This window comes from Populus trichocarpa, chromosome 10 (genome assembly GCF_000002775.5).
Source record: "Populus trichocarpa isolate Nisqually-1 chromosome 10, P.trichocarpa_v4.1, whole genome shotgun sequence".
Taxonomy (NCBI): Eukaryota; Viridiplantae; Streptophyta; class Magnoliopsida; order Malpighiales; family Salicaceae; genus Populus; species Populus trichocarpa.
In genome coordinates this window covers 7799313-7814878 of record NC_037294.2, presented here as the reverse complement: position 1 = coordinate 7814878, position 15566 = coordinate 7799313, and positions in this window count along the sequence as shown.

Genomic DNA, 15566 nt, shown 5'->3' with positions numbered 1-15566 from the left:
AAGCTCATCCATACAAAAGATAAAAAAAAAAAATTATAGATGAATCACAAAAACTTTTTCAAATTTAAATGCATCACAAAAAAAAATCATCATTTAAAAGAGGTTCTCCAAATAAAATGAAAGAGAGAAGGGATACTAATTTAAATATAAATTAAAAACATAGAAAAAAACCATTAATTTAAAAAAGAATTAGAAAAAAACTAAAGGTCATTGTTGGGTCTAGCAAGCCAAGCCAGCCCGCCTGGCCTGTTTTGCTAGGTTCCACACGAGTAGGAACTTAATTTTTTTTGTTTATAATTGGAGCAAACAACCCAAACGTTTAGAAAAAAAATCAGACAACACATCGCTTGCTAAGACAAGTGACGCGTCGTCAGATTTACCCAGATTTCAACCACTAGTGGCTGGAAAATTGAGGCTTAAGTTTTTTTTACCTAAAAACCTGTTTTTCAACCCATTTTGATCCAAAACATTAATAAAACATTGTAGGAACCTTGATAAACTTATTTATGACCTAAAAAAACCCAAAACAAAACTCACAAATCGAAATCAACCCGAAACCAAAAATCAATCCTAGCTCAGATCTTTCTTTTTTTTCACAAACTTCAAAGACAAAAAAACAAAACACACCTAGTATGAACTCATCTCATCAAATGTAACCATTTGACACAAATATTGTCCGCCTTGGTGGCCGAAATCGGTGTCAACCACACTTTTCTCTCTTTATCGTCGAAATCTAGCAACCTCTCTCACTCCTCTCTCAACCAAGGGCTAAAAAATAACAAAAATAAACTTTTTTTTTTATCAAAATTAAATTGTAGAGATATTGAGATACTAAAATTGTATAATTTGCGTGATTTTTAAAGTTTAAGGACTAAAGTGCATATTTTGACCAAACTTATAGCACAACCAAAGTACCAAAACTAAGGTGCCTTTTTTTTTTCATTTTGATCCCTCTTCTTTCAATCTCATCCTTTCATAAGAAATCAAATTCAATTGGTCTTCAATTAGGACTAAATCACAAAAAAAGAGTTTGAGGATCAAAATAAAATGACAAAAGATTTTGCACAACTCATCCACATTAATGTGTGAGAGGATGAACAATGGAGTCTTGTACAGTGAAAAACTCATGCCTTTTAGAGTTATACTTAATGATCTTTATATTTTATTTTTTCTTCGATAATTGATGGATCAACGTGTTTTATATAAGTTATTTTTGCCTAAAATTCATGTTTACAAAAGGACTAAAGGCAGGGTGATGACCTAACATCCCTATAAGGGTTTGACTAGCTATCAGACCTGACATCTCTGGGCTTAGCTATGCACTGAGCCTGAATACATATAGGTTAGGTGAGCTACCAAACTCGAAGTTCAGTTACATGCTAAACCCAGATACACGTGGGTCCAGCAAGCTGCTACATCCCCGGGTTTAGCATCTCGCCGAGCCTAGATGGATGTAAAACTGATAATCTTTCTAGACCCTCTCTTAGGCCATAAGACTTCATTTATTTTTCTCATAACCCTTAACATAGAAGTCTTCAAAAGTCTTCACCTATTGGTCCATAAAATATTAAGGTCAAGGGTATCCATCTCTCTATATCTCTGGATGTACAAAAGTCCTTAAAAGGACCTGTCATTTATCCCTTATTAATAATGTGTAAGGGATATTTATCTTTTTTTAATCCATATATCAAGGAAATTTTCCCTCGTTAATCCCTTTAGAGTAAGATGACACTTCAACTCCTCCTCTCCGTAAAAGGACAAGGTTCATGGACTATAAAAACCCTATAAATCCTTCAAATAAGACAAGTTCACAGTCTCCATTGTTACTGCATATTTTATTTCCAGTCTCCCTCTAAAATACTGTGATCTTTTCTTTTAAAAAGATACTTACTTAAGTATTTGAGAGTCTCCAATTCCATCAAAAAGGACCTTTTACAGGTACTAACCACCGACCACATTGGCTTATCAGGCAACTTGGTTAGGAAGAATTGATCAGATTACTAGAATTAAGAGATTAATCGATTATCCAACATATAAATCTTGTTATTAAGCTAATTGGATTTTCTAGGATATCATCAATAATATATATTTTTTAATTTATACATATGGAATTCCTATTTTATTTGAGAGTTCTAACATTAATTATCTATAAGAGAATTTTCTTTTATCCTTTCAAATTAATTTTAAGATATTGAAGGACATTTTCATTATAAAATGAGAAACAAAAATACATAAAAAAAGAATGTGTTCGATATAAGGATTTATGACCTTCATTTTAAAATTTGGGGAATTCTTGAAGAAATTATCAAATAAATAATGATAAATTTATCAATTAATATGTGAAAAAACATTACTTGCAAGAACTTGTTTTTATTTATTTTTAAAAAGAATTGATTAATTCTTAATCCTTCTATTGTATTTATCAAGATTATCTAATTAATCCTTATAGTATAAAAATAATTGAATGATTATTAGTAGATATTAAACATCATTGATTTAGAATTAAAGAACTTCAATATTGAACACTTGTACTTGAACAATGGGTATCAAAATTTATTTAAATACTAGTATGCATTTGTGAATTTCATTATTAAATTGTTTATTATTTTATTGTTGTCATTTGCAGGATCATTGTACACTGCAGGTCAGGGTTGATATATTAGGGTTAGATTTTGTTGTATTAGGTATATTTTGTATGCACACACTTGTTATGTATATTTAGTAGAATCCTTAACTTTATTTTGTAAATTAATCATTTTGTAAACTCTTTAGATGGAGTACCATGCATTTACTTTTCTTGTTACATATTTTATATGCTTGTCCTTTTGATTTTTAAGATTTATTATTCATAGTTTATGGAAGAAAATTTCGTGCATGCCAATCTTGACTTGTGTTGATGTGGGGTAAGGTCCAGGATGGTTAGACCATGATTGTGATGTTGTTTGGGATATGATTAAAGATGTCGTTAACTTGGTAGCCTCCAAGTATATGGAAAACTCTGCTAAAATTTTGACAAGATCTTTAATATAGTAAGATTATGCTTAGCCACTTATATATATGAATTATATTAAAAAAGAATTGACTCTAATGTTGTATATAAGCATATTACTCGGACACAACATGTGTTAAAAATTAGGATGTTGCATTTTGGTATCAGAGCATTTGGTTATAATTTATAAGGAAGAATGAATTTATGTTAATGACAATTGAATTTCATTCTAGGATGGTACGTACTTGTTAAGGAATGAGGACTACCTCATCTTTTAGATAGAGACATGAGAGAGTGAGAGATTATAGGGATGATCTTTTAAGGGACACAAGATCACATTCATTTGAGATACAGTCTCAGCCTACCAAGAGGGAGCCCTTTATACCTAGAGTTGTTTTTCTATCAATTATAGTAGAGATTCCACGACCAAAGACAATACAGAGGCCAGAACAGGTTGGTGAGCTTCCTTTTATAACTTCCTTGAAGGCACCTCCTACCTTGGATCCTACTTATTTATGACAGATAGCCAGAGCTATTGTATCTAAGATACCAGCGACTGTTAGTGCAGCTAGAGGAGAGGGTACTCATACCTTTTCCACTGAGTTAAGTGTATGAGAGATATTGGTTGTGTACCCTATATGGGAGATGATGATACAAAAGTTGCAGGACAATGACTTTAGTAGGTAGAGGAGTCATTTATCCAAATTTCAATACCTAGGGATATCAAGGTAAATTGTGTGGCACAGTTACTCTCAAATGGTACTCGAATTTGGTGGGCTACTATTAAGACTCGAAAGGCAGGTGAGAAGCTGAGTTGGGTTGATTTATTAAGAAAGTTTGAGACTAGATATTACTTCTTACAACATTAGTGGAGTAAAGGGAATAAGTTCTTGGGATTAAGACAGGGGGGTATAATCGTGGGACAATATGAGAGATGATTCTAAGAGCTTTTTATATTTTCCTATACCTTGCTTCCAACAGAGTAGCACATAATAAAAAATTTAAAGAAGGACTCAAACAAGAGCTAAAGAAGGGATTGGTAGCCCTGCAACGTGTGATAGTTAGATAGTTGGATTAGGATGCTCAGACATTAGAGGTTGTGATGGGATATGAGGAGCCCTCGGGTGGGAGATATGATTGGGTGGATTTGGGGAAGAGGAAAGAGCTTGCATCTTCTGTAGGCAAGCCTTTTTTTCCTAAGAGATGAGAAAGGCCTTAGCATGGTCAATCTTTTTGGAAATGAGGTTTCTCTACTGGGGGATCAGCTGGCAGGTTTCCATAGTTTAGTATGGGAGGATTTCCTTTTAGAGGAGGATGGCTAGAGAAGCATATGGTGGCAGTTCATCAAGGACTATTACTCAAAGATCATTTACTTTCCCATGTTGTGATATTTATAGATGGCTTCATCTTGAAGATTGTAGGGTGATTGTAAGGAGGTGTTTTATTTATAAGTAGGAGGGGCATCATCGGCGAGTGTGTTCATAATTAGAGGAAAGATGTCATTTATATGGAGAGTATTCACATTTCAGATGAAATTGTCCAAATAGGACTTTGGCACTGAGTCAGCCACGGTCAGAGACAGTGGATAAACCCAGTGGAGAGTAGATGAGGCCTCTCTAGTTAGGAGTTGGCACTAGTAGGGGTCGAGGTTAGGGACAGTATAACAGGACTCAGGGCAGAGTATATTAAATGGATCAGAATGCTGCTAGAGCCTCATCAGATGTGGTGGCATGTATGATCACTGTAAATACTTAGAAAGGCTATACATTATTTCAATTAGGAGCCATACATTCTTTTGTATCTTGTAAATTTACCAATAAATTAAATACACCTATAAGAAAAGTGGAGAAAGGGTTAGTTATTAGTACACCTTCAAGGGAGGAGGTAGAAATAGAAGATGTTTATGAAGGGTTTACTATTTTGATAGAGAGTTATGAGTTAAAGGTAGATCTAATACCACTAGATATGCTAGATTTTGATATAATTTTAGGGATAAATTGGTTAAGTATGTACCATGCTAAGATGGACTGTTATGCTAAGATAATTATTCTTAAAATGACAAATAATGATAAGGTCAAATTAAAAAAGGAGAGAAATATGATGTTTAATGGGTTAATTTTAATGATGACTGCTAGGAAATTAATACGAAAAAGGTGTGAGGATTTCATAGCATATGTAAAGGATGTATATAAGAGAGGAAATGAATTAAAAAGATATTCCAATAATATGAGAATACCCTGATTTATTTCTTGAGGAAGTACCAGGATTACTTTATAGACAGGAAATAGAGGAGACTATAGAGGTCATGCCAAGCACTGCACCTATTTCCCAAGCTCCATATAGGATAGCTCCTATTGAACTAGCAGAGTTAAAGGTGCAATTGAAAGGCTCCTATTGAACTAGCAGAGTTAAAGGTGCAATTGAAAGAATTACTAGAAAAAGGGTCCATTTGACCCAATAGTTCACCTTGGGAAGCTGTGTATAGATTATAGACAGCTAAATAGCATAACCATAAAAAATAGATATTCATTTCCTAGAATTGATTATTTGTTTGATCAAATTAAAGGAGCACAAGTATTATTTTTTTAAGATAGATTTACAATAAGGATATCATCAGCTAAGGATTGAGGAGTAAGATGTATAAAAAATAGCTTTTAGGACTCGTTATGACCATTACGAGTTCTTGGTGATGCCATTTGGGCTAACTAACACTCCAACAATGTTTATAGACTTAATGAATAGAGTCTTCAAACTTTATTTGGATAGATTTGTTATGGTGTTTATAGATGATATTTTGATATACTCTTATTCTTGAAACATGACAACATTTGAGAATGGTATTGAAGATGTTGAGGCAACATAAGCTATATGTTAAACTAAGTAAGTGTGAGTTTTGGTTGGATGAGATAGTATTCTTAGGCCATGTGATATAAAAAAAAGCATATATATGGATCATAAGAAGGTAGAAGCAGTGTTAAAATGGGAGAGGCCTATGAATGTGACTGAAATTCATAGTTTTATGAAGCTGGCAGGTATTATAGGAGGCTTATAAAAGGGTTTTCAACTATAGCCTCTCTACTAACTCCGTTAACTAGGAAGGAAGTCAAGTTTGAGTGGTCAAATGAATGTGAAGAAATTTTTCTAGAATTGAATAAGCAATTGACTTCAGCTCCAGCATTGGCACTTCCAAAGGGTTAGGATGGATTTGTGGATTATAATGATGCTTCCATTAAAGGTTTAGGTTGTGTACTTATGCAACATGACAAAGTAATTGTTTATGCTTCGAGACAGTTAAAACCATATGAAGTAAATTATATGGTGCATGGCTTGGAGTTAGTAGCTATAGTGTTTGCTTTGAGAATATAGAAACATTACTTCTATGGAACTCAAGTATAGATTTTTACAGACCATAAGAGTTTAAAGTACTTAATGTCATATAAGGAGTTAAATATAAGGTAGAAGAGGTGGATAGAACTGATAAAAGATTATGATTGTATCATCGATTATCATCTTGGAAAAATAAATGTGATAGTTTATGCTTTGAGTCGAAAGAATAAGACTGTGATTGGTGGTGTCTTAGCTGGAGACAAAATCAAACTTCTAGAATTGGCTAAGTTTAAAGTACAGTTGAATCTGGGAGTAAGAGGATCATTATTAGCAAAATTGATAGTGCAACCAATTCAAAGAGAAAGAATTTTAGAAGCTTAAAAGACCAATAATGAGTTAGAAAAGATAAGAAGAGAAATTGCATTAAAATAAAATACATCATTTGGTATATTGGAAAATAGAATGTTAGTATTGGGAAAATGAATTTGTATACCAAATGACAAGGTTTTAAATGAAGAAATTTTTTGTGGAGCACATGAATCTAGACTTGTAATTCATCTTGGAAATATTAAGACGTATAGAAATTTGAAGAAGAATTACTCGTGGCCTAATATGAAAAGAGAAATAGCAAAATATATGGCAAAATATGTAGTATGTCAGCAAGTAAAGGTAGAACATCAACAACATGTAGGGCAATTACAGCCTCTTTCGATTCTATGATGGAAATGGGAATATATCACTATGGATTTTGTATCAAGATTACCAAGAAGCAAGAAAGGTAATGATGTAATTTGAGTGATTATGGATCAATTAACTAAGTATTTTTACCGAAGAGAATAAGTGATTTGACTCCATGGGATTCCATTATTCATAGTCTATGATAAAGACCCATAGTTCACTTCAAGATTGTGCTCAAGCACACAGCGTGCCTTGGCATAAATTTGAACTTAAGCAGCATTGTTTTTCATCCGCAGATAGATGGTCAGTCTGAAAGAACCATTCAAATCTTAGAAGGTTTGTTAAGGTCCTGCATTTTGGAACTTGGGAGACACTAGGAAGAACATTTGTCATTAGTGGAATTATCATACAACAATAGTTATGAGGCTATTATTGGTATGACTTTATATGAAGCATTGTAAGGAAGAAAATTTCAGACTCCTTTATGTTGGGATGAAGTGGGTGAAAGGAAACTCCTGGGACCAGAATTGGTGCAGATAATTAATGAAAAGGTGAAGTTAATCCGGGAAAGGATGAAAGAAGCACAAGATAGAAAAAAGAGTTACGTGGACAATCAAAGAAGACCATTGGAATTTATGGTGGGGGATCAAGTATTCTTAAAGGTTCCTTTGGTGAAAATATTATGGAGGAGTTCCCAAATTAAAAAAGAAACCTGAGAAAGAGAATCTGAAATGAGAAACAAGTATCTAGAATTATTTTCACAAACAAGTATAAATGTCAATTTTGAGGATGAAATTTTTATAAAAAGGGGAGAATGAAAACCCTTGAATAGAATATACACAAATAGTAAGAATTCTATTATGTTAAATGAATAGAAAAATATTTAACTCCGTGAGGAAGATTATAGCTTTGGGAATTTGGAATAAAATATTTATGTGAGAAAACTATATTGATATATATTCAATGAAAAATCACAATAACTCAGCCTCAATTTAGAATAAACCAATGGTGGATCTAGGGACAATTTAACCTAGAAATAAATGATTAAATCCAAAGAAAACTCTAATTAAAAGAAAAGGATGAAAAATTACTCAACTAGAAACCACACACAAAAGAGGTTCCAATCGGATTATAAATTGTTAGCATAATTACATTAGTTATCTTATTTGAATAATGATAATACTTGTAAATGTTGTCAGGTATTCATGATTATAGCTTATGTTAACAACAAATCAAGTTCCTTTCATAGCACAGGTGTCGGTTATACCATACAGTTGGGCTCTGAAAGTGCCAAGTATTTGTTGTACCAAGGGTTATACAACATAAATCTAGATTATCCATTTAACAAGCAAAGTATTAAAAGTGAACAAGATAACAAATACATAACATGCTAGTATCAAACATTAAAGTCTATGTTGAGTTTATACTATACTTATTCTTACACCATTAGTGTAACCTTTTCACCTTGACATAATAAACTTAGCTAAACATAATGAAAGAGAGAAACATAAATAAACAAGATAAGAACATAAATAAGATATAATTTAACTAAGTAAAGGAAAGGTAATGAAAAGTATAAACAAGAGATTAATATAAACAAAACTTAAGCATTATAAAAATATAAAGAGAGAGAGAGAATTGGTGAAAATATTATGGAGGAGTTCCCAAATTAAAAAAGAAACCTGAGAAAGAGAATCTGAAATGAGAAACAAGTATCTAGAATTATTTTCACAAACAAGTATAAATGTCAATTTTGAGGATGAAATTTTTATAAAAAGGGGAGAATGAAAACCCTTGAATAGAATATACACAAATAGTAAGAATTCTATTATGTTAAATGAATAGAAAAATATTTAACTCCGTGAGGAAGATTATAGCTTTGGGAATTTGGAATAAAATATTTATGTGAGAAAACTATATTGATATATATTCAATGAAAAATCACAATAACTCAGCCTCAATTTAGAATAAACCAATGGTGGATCTAGGGACAATTTAACCTAGAAATAAATGATTAAATCCAAAGAAAACTCTAATTAAAAGAAAAGGATGAAAAATTACTCAACTAGAAACCACACACAAAAGAGGTTCCAATCGGATTATAAATTGTTAGCATAATTACATTAGTTATCTTATTTGAATAATGATAATACTTGTAAATGTTGTCAGGTATTCATGATTATAGCTTATGTTAACAACAAATCAAGTTCCTTTCATAGCACAGGTGTCGGTTATACCATACAGTTGGGCTCTGAAAGTGCCAAGTATTTGTTGTACCAAGGGTTATACAACATAAATCTAGATTATCCATTTAACAAGCAAAGTATTAAAAGTGAACAAGATAACAAATACATAACATGCTAGTATCAAACATTAAAGTCTATGTTGAGTTTATACTATACTTATTCTTACACCATTAGTGTAACCTTTTCACCTTGACATAATAAACTTAGCTAAACATAATGAAAGAGAGAAACATAAATAAACAAGATAAGAACATAAATAAGATATAATTTAACTAAGTAAAGGAAAGGTAATGAAAAGTATAAACAAGAGATTAATATAAACAAAACTTAAGCATTATAAAAATATAAAGAGAGAGAGAGAATTGGTGAAAATATTATGGAGGAGTTCCCAAATTAAAAAAGAAACCTGAGAAAGAGAATCTGAAATGAGAAACAAGTATCTAGAATTATTTTCACAAACAAGTATAAATGTCAATTTTGAGGATGAAATTTTTATAAAAAGGGGAGAATGAAAACCCTTGAATAGAATATACACAAATAGTAAGAATTCTATTATGTTAAATGAATAGAAAAATATTTAACTCCGTGAGGAAGATTATAGCTTTGGGAATTTGGAATAAAATATTTATGTGAGAAAACTATATTGATATATATTCAATGAAAAATCACAATAACTCAGCCTCAATTTAGAATAAACCAATGGTGGATCTAGGGACAATTTAACCTAGAAATAAATGATTAAATCCAAAGAAAACTCTAATTAAAAGAAAAGGATGAAAAATTACTCAACTAGAAACCACACACAAAAGAGGTTCCAATCGGATTATAAATTGTTAGCATAATTACATTAGTTATCTTATTTGAATAATGATAATACTTGTAAATGTTGTCAGGTATTCATGATTATAGCTTATGTTAACAACAAATCAAGTTCCTTTCATAGCACAGGTGTCGGTTATACCATACAGTTGGGCTCTGAAAGTGCCAAGTATTTGTTGTACCAAGGGTTATACAACATAAATCTAGATTATCCATTTAACAAGCAAAGTATTAAAAGTGAACAAGATAACAAATACATAACATGCTAGTATCAAACATTAAAGTCTATGTTGAGTTTATACTATACTTATTCTTACACCATTAGTGTAACCTTTTCACCTTGACATAATAAACTTAGCTAAACATAATGAAAGAGAGAAACATAAATAAACAAGATAAGAACATAAATAAGATATAATTTAACTAAGTAAAGGAAAGGTAATGAAAAGTATAAACAAGAGATTAATATAAACAAAACTTAAGCATTATAAAAATATAAAGAGAGAGAGAGAAAGCAAGAACATGATCTTGATCTGAAAACCAAGATTTCTAAATGCATGGCAAATGCCTTCTTTTATAGGACAAAATTCAGAACTATTGATTTTATGACTAATTGTTGACTGGGTGGCCACATCTTGACTTGGTAACAATTCTTATCTTCTTGTCTGAACAAAACGTCATTGCTAATGTCAGAATTTGAGTAGATAGTCCTCATGAAAGCTCTAGGAAATTGTCTCAACTTTTTAACAAAATAAGAATCGGTGCATTTGGACCTCTAAAACTCGAGATATGGGTTGAACACTGAAAAGTGTCTGGGCTGCAGGACAGATTCTGACTTCTCTGTTGTTGCTATAATTTGAACTTTAAAACGGTCCTTTTGAATCTTGGACTCTTCATAAAAGTTTTAGGCCTATATCTTAGCTTTCCATCCATATATACTAGACCTAAATCCAAGTTCTACAGCTCCAGTTATGATCCAATAACCGAATGGTGTTCCAGTTTGGACTGAACCAGCATCTCTTTTCTAAGCTTGGCCCTCTCTTTGTCTTCTCAATTTCAGCAGTTAAACTCATCAATCAATCATTTGATTTATGTGATAGGCCTGCATTTAAGATGAATATTTACCATAAATTAAAGGTATGTTATATTATTAGACTTGTTATTATAAAATATGTTTTAGTTAAGGAGTTATTGATACTTCAAGTGCAAAATGATGATATAAAACCTTGATAAAAAAAATACACTTTTAAGTACTAATCAAAAAAAGAATGAGAAAAGAGATGGTGTAGCATTAAATTATTAGAAATGGAGTTTAGTGAGCCAATGTAAGAATAAAGAAATATTACGGCCAAAGTAAAGATGAAGAAAATATTTAGGGTCAATGTGAAAATAAAGAAAAATGTAGGGTTAATGTGTAAATAAAAAAAAATATAAAAGGCTAATATGAAAATAAAGAAACTATAAGGATCTAATATACAAATAAAGGATTTATGAGGTATACATAGAAGTTTTGGCTTCCAAAGGAAGCCAAGTTCCAGCCAGCCTTGCATGCTAAAGAGAGAGGAGGAAGCCTTACAAATTTCTTGGTAAACACTAATAGAAACATAGATTTAAGGTATTGGGAGATAAAAACCACCAAGAAAAATTCAAGGGATAGAAGAGAGTATAGGTTGTAAGTGAGGGTTTTAGATGAAGTGAAGGGAGAAAAGAGAAAGTGAAGACAACTTAGTTTATCCTTGCATTTGTCTCTTGATTCGTCATCTATCAAGGGTAATGTCGCACCCTCGCGGCGGAGCGCGGCGACCCCTCGATTGGTTTCGGGGTCTTTTTGTTTATTTGTGTAAAAGGGAGTCGCCACCTAGTATTATGGTCACTAGGAAACCTGACTGGTCTTTCAGAGATTCTAAGGCAAGGGACTGGTTGCGTAAAGGGAAGGTGTTAGCACCCCTAGTACGCCCTACCTAAGGTAAGCTGCTTGATGTTTGGTTTGCTTTATAATTGCTATGGTGTTGGTGTTCTCTTAATTAGTTTTCCTATGATAGGTTTGCTATGATGAATGGATTTGGTTTCAAAGTCTAAAAGCAAGAATCCTTGGCCAATATAGATCATACCTTTAGATATGTCTACAAAGTGTCAAGGGGAACCAATGCAGATCTCTTGAAATCTGTGTTTGATTCAGACTAAATTTATTAAGATAGAAATCTAAGGAGATTCCATGTGCTTTAAAAGCTCATTTTTCCCTTAGTATTTCAAGAGTTTTACGACTCGTAAATCACAAGGAGGAAAGACAAAAAAATTAGAAATCTAAGGAAATTCAGAGCGCTTTAAAAAACCTATTTTTTTTCTTAGTGTTTTATACTCTCACGGCTCGTAAACCTGGAGTAAAAAATTGAAATGTCCTCGATTATAATCAAGGCTTCTTTCAAGAATATGTGTGGATTTATTATTCCTAGAAAATTATTTTGGATATTTACCACTTCGGGTCTCTTTATCCAAATATTTACAGTGAATAATAACAAATTATTCCCAATAATATTTTGGATATTCGTCCTTTAAGGATTTCTTTATCCAAACATTAACGGTGAATAATAACAAGTTATTCCCAATAATATTTTGGATATTCATCCCTTTGGGATTTCTTTATCCAAACATTAACGGTGAATAATAGATGAATTCCCCCAAAATAAGATTTTTGTATTTTTTGGAATATTGGCCAATACCCTTTGGAGTTTTACAAACATGTTGTAAAATCCAGAAATGCAAGAAAATAATTTTTGTTGTGTTTAAGAAATCCATGCGAAAACACATTTTCAAAACTTCAAGTATTTTTTTGTATATAAAAAAAATATTCAAAACATGTTAGGGTATTGGTCGTATGCAACACACAAGAAAACATATTTTTTTTATCGAAACATAAGCATCACAGTTAATCACAATTAAAGACGACAAACCATGCACATATACATATACTCTCAAACTTTTGCAAAAATAAATAAAATATAATAAAACAAAGATGGCCCCTCAAACTTTTCTCAAATAAAATTCGGTTCATTCTTAAACCCCAAAAATTAAACTCTGTCACTGTTCAAGTGAATTATAATTCACTTGAACAGTAACACAAATGCTTTCATTTAACAGCACAAAGAATAACGCCTCCCCCCTCAGAATCTGCCCAAAACCTTACTGCAATTGCAGAAGGGGTTTCCGCGCAATTTCAATTTCCTTCCCCGGCCTAAACTTATCAAAGATACCCCATCCCAAATTATAAAGCATAAAAGGAAAACATCTGAACTAAAGAGGGGGCTGATGACAGCCCCCCTCTCCCGGTTCCTCATGCACCAGAAAGAAAAAAACGAAACAAGGAAACCGCAACTCTAACACAAAAAAGAAACATCTAAACTCACAGCCACAGGAAGAAACAGAAGACAGGCATTCATTGTATGGAAAAAAAAGGAAATAGAAAACGAAAGTGAAAAGCCAGAAGACAAAACAAGTATTTTTTTAAAACATCAAAACAATTAGAGATTTATATACGGCAAGGGAGGAGAAAGTGGAGACTTATACCTGCAGGTCTCACTAGTTTTAGCTGCAGAAGATGAAATACAAAACCTCAAATGAACGTTTCTCTCAATGTTTAGCAGCCAAACTTCCTCTCTATATGCTGCAGATCTCCCCCGTTTCTGCAGGTCTCACTGGTTTTGACAGATGAAAGTTTCTGTCAATATTTAGCAGCAGAGCTTGTGGTGCAGACCAAACATTTCTTCTCCTCCTCTCTTCCTCTTTCTCTCCTTTTTTCGTCTTTCTGCTCTCTCCCTTTCCTGCTTTTTTTCTTCTCTTTCACGTTCCAGTGCAGGCTTTTTAGTATCAAAGAAAAGCCTCCTTTCTTTCCCCTTGTTTTGCCTCCATCTCCTCTTTTTTCCCTCCTCTCTTCTCCCTTTTTCTGCCCCCTTTTATGCTCTTTCTTTGTGCGTTTTTCCCCCTCCCTTTAGGTCAGCAGCCGAGGCTTCTATATAGCCTATACAGGGCTTTACTTAGGAAACAAATATTACATTAACTCTAGGGTGTATTCTCGGGTGAGCAGAAATAGGAAACCAGAATGTTTGATTCTGATTTTGTGATCAGCACTGATTTCTTTCCTAGTTAGAGGATGGTGTGGCTCTTTTCTTTCCTTCCATAGGGCCAGCTGCTCCCTTTGAAATGATTCAATAAAAACATGGTCTCAAGCTCTCCAATCAGCAAGACAAACATGGAAACCAGCAGGAAATTTACAGAGGAAAAAAAGGAAAGAAATCAGATGGGTAAGGGTGCATGCAAGGTCTTATTTTCCTTATTCGGTGTGGTAAAAATCCTATCATTTATGATGATCGAACCCCCCTTTCCAGATTTCAATATCATTCTTCAATTCAATCCCTCATTTTAACACTTTTCGATTCAGTCCTTGGTCCAAAAAAATCCTTCGAATCATTCCCGCGAACTTGGGCTATATCCTTCCCGCAGCAGAATTTTCTGCCCTCACGTTAGATATTCAAATGGGAATATCTTGGGCTTCTGATATCGAAATCAAGTGATTCAAAAGCTCAAATTCATCTACGCGTCTAGGACTACAACTTTGATGAAGGAGTCGAAGTGAGATAAAATCTTTTTACAAAACAGAAACTGACAGTAATCTAGTTGGTCAAAAGGTTCTTGATCTGACAATACTGAGCATCCAAATCTGACTGAGAATCTGCTCTAAGAAAAATGATCCCTAGGACCTAATAAAGGTGTACGTCAATTTTTCAACATGTAATGAGTGACAGGATATACCTAGGATGGTCAGATATCGTACGAAACTGAGTCAGAATCAGAGCCTAAGTTGGAACCAAAAAATTGCGACAGCAGCAGAACTATTTTTTAGTGCAAATTCTGAGGGATTTATTCAACCTTAAAGACCAGATAAAAAAGAACAAATTTAGCATTATGAAGACTCCTGATCAACCTAAGAAAACCTGATGATTTTGGTAGTAAAGGGGAAGGATAAAAAGAGCAGAAAACAGCTCAAACAAGGTTTCAAAAAAACAGAATATTTCTTTCTGTGCTTTTGTCAATCTTTTGGCGAATATGAGCTAAACTCCTACACTCTGTTCAAAAGAGGTATACACCGTCTCCAGCACGTGGGGTCCAAAATTGAGTAACAACAGGTAAGAACTTCATCCAAATTGCTTAGATTGAATAAAGATGTGGTATGAGATGTGTTGAAATTGTGTACGTGAAATTGAGATTATAAACCTTAGTTGTGTTTTGATGTTGTTATGGTGAAATGATGTTGTTTACTATGTGTAGTCATTGAATCATGGTTTGATTGAGAGAGTTTTTATCTATGGAGGGTAGATTTGATTAGTTTAATTTATGTAAAATTCATGTTTAATGGTATTAGAAAGAATATTGAAAGGAAATGGGTGCCTTGAATGATGAAGAGATAAATTAGAACACAGTTGCTTGTGAAAGCGACAAGCTAAAAACATGAT